This window comes from Gekko japonicus, unplaced genomic scaffold (assembly GCF_001447785.1).
Source record: "Gekko japonicus isolate JY-2015 unplaced genomic scaffold, Gekko_japonicus_V1.1 scaffold770, whole genome shotgun sequence".
NCBI lineage: Eukaryota > Metazoa > Chordata > Lepidosauria > Squamata > Gekkonidae > Gekko > Gekko japonicus.
In genome coordinates, this window is record NW_015167561.1 from 417,694 (window position 1) to 420,320 (window position 2,627).

The following is a 2,627-nucleotide window of genomic DNA, read 5'->3' on the forward strand; positions in this document are numbered from 1 at the left end:
GCGTTCAGACGTGTAGTTTGATCCGGTGTGGCCCCGCTTCTAATTGATCCAGGTTCTTTTGTAGCAGAGCATTTTGATCAGACTCACCCCCCTTAACCCTCTGCACCTCATCCTTAAGCGACCAGAAGCAGCAGCCAGGGAGTGGGGCCATTGGCCATTTTTTAATTTTTTTCCTTTGAGTATGTGCATAAGCATTGATGAGTCTGCTGCTATCTTCCCTCTCAAATCTTTTCAATTAACCCCTTCCCTGAAGCATAGAAAAAAGCTGAAGTACAGAGGCATCTTTCTTTGAAAGTTTTTATAAATAAAACACAGTTTTGAGAAGCCCCTGTGGGAGAGGGAGAGGGAGAGAGAGAAAGAGAAAGAGGGGTGTGAATATGCAGTTATACACACAATGCTAACTGGTAAAAAAAATTAGGCAGCTGGAAAACAAAAGACCAGTCAGACCTGCCTTATGGCTTGGATGCGCAACAGAGTGATCAGAAAACAGTAAATCCCATTTGAAACCAGCTCAGCCCAAAAAGACTGGACTTTTACAGATGTCAAAGAAACACACAGTAAAGGAGGGGGCAGAACGTAGACGACTGGGGCATGACAGAAAGATGTTGCTGTCTGATCATACATTTTAAAACTGGAAGGGACAGCAATGGATCAAAATGCACAACTGATTGCATCCTTGAATTTGCTTTCCTTTGAGAAACAAAATAACACCTTCTTGTCTAGGATGCATAATATTTACAAGACAAACCACTAACTTTCTCTAACATGAAATTCAATGCAAAGTTGGACAGTCCTGCTCAGGTAAAATTCTGCAAGAGTTCAAGGAAAGTGAAAAGACTGATATTGGTCCTGGGTTCCAGTGGCACTTCAATGTTGTGCAATGAGTATTTGATAGCACTTGAGCTTGTGTAACATGAGCATAGGATTGTGTTCAGTTTTGTCAGTGAAATTTCTAAAGAGGGTTTCATGTAGATTTGGAGGCTGAACTAAATGAGGCTGCCTGCCTGTATTTTTCCTCTGAGAGGAGAGGCTGTTTCAGTCAGAAAAGCCATGCGGGGAGAAGACTTTAACCCTTCTCTTCCCACTCATATATGGCCTGGATCCAAATCCCTTCTCCCTCATGGAACTTCTGTTAGCATTTTAAAGTCTGAGAGAATCTGATGGTGAATCTCCCAGCATCTGGTATGGTTTGACTGAATTTCACCTGAAGTGCAGTTCAAGGTGAATTGGCCAGGTCGTTGCTCAAGTAAAACATATGTGGAATTTTTGAGGGCAGTGAAGAGAATATTTGTCAGATGACAAACATTTATCAGGCGAGGTTGTGCCCCTCTAAGTATATTTATTTACAGAAAAAGGGCTCAAACCAGACTGTGCCTCCTTTTGTTATAAGGTACATAAAAGCTATTTTATTCTGCGTTAGATGTATGATTGGATTACCATTGTACTCCGTAAGTGGAAAAGCAGTAAAAGTAACCCTGTGTGTTGAGAGATGTTGGAATCAAAGCTTTCAAACAGCTTAAAAACTTTCTAAGTTGGTACAGAGCCTTGCTTCATATGAACATGCCGTTCTAAAGCCAACCCTCCTCTCAGTTCAGAGCCTATTCTATTGTGTGCGTCAGTGCACACCCTGAGCTCTTGCCTGCATGTGCCGCTGTGTTCATTTCAAAAGAAACTGAAGATACCAAAAGTGGTGTGTTTGTGTGTGTGTGTATAAAAGACATTCCATTTGGTCCCAGCAGGTACTAAAACAAATCAGTATTCCCTTCAGCTGAGCCTAGGAATCAGTTTTCTGTGCCAGATCCATCCTCCCCAGAAACTATGAATGGGTATTTGTTGTTTCTTCCACTGATGCCTCCTGCAAAAGTAGACCTCCCAGAGGTCTCAGTAAGTCCTTTCCCAAATACAGCTGTTGTATAGATACAATACATATTGGGAACTGAATCAATATATCAGTCTTAGTCAGGGGAATACATCTAAACTGGTGGTTGCTCTGCACAAAAAGAGAAAAACAGCATCAGTGCTTAATCTCACCTTGCGGTATCTGCCATCAGAATATGTTTCACAAGTGGCTGCCAAGTCCTGGAACCTGAGTGTCCCTTTAATGAATAGCTAGAGGAATTCCTCTGTGCTTTGGCAGGCCAACTAGAAAGGAATGGGAAGTGCCTCCAGTCATGCACAGAGTGCCTGTTACCTAGTACCTGAAATAAAAAGACAGTACTTCCACATCTAATATTCTAGCAGGTGTGAGACCTAGCATGCCTTGCTGACAAATTAAATATTGTGACATGGTGAAGCTACAATGGTAGTCCCAGCAAAATAAAGAAACACAAATGTTTAGGAATATAGCCTTAGTCAAATAAAGCAATCATTTTTCCATGTGAATCTGCAGATCTTTCAGACAGAGTGCATTACGCTGTCTCTCTTGCATCTGTTTATCCTTTCGAGTGTCATCCTTATTCTATTTTCAAGAGGTTTTTTTTCCTGTGTGGATACTTATTTCCACCAACAGGGGGCTCACTCTCCCCCAACAGCTTTTCCTACATAGTCGGTAGACTTCTTGGGTTTGTAGAAAAATCCAAAAACTAAAAAAATCCCTTCAGGGATGGCTCAATTCCCCCAAAAACCTT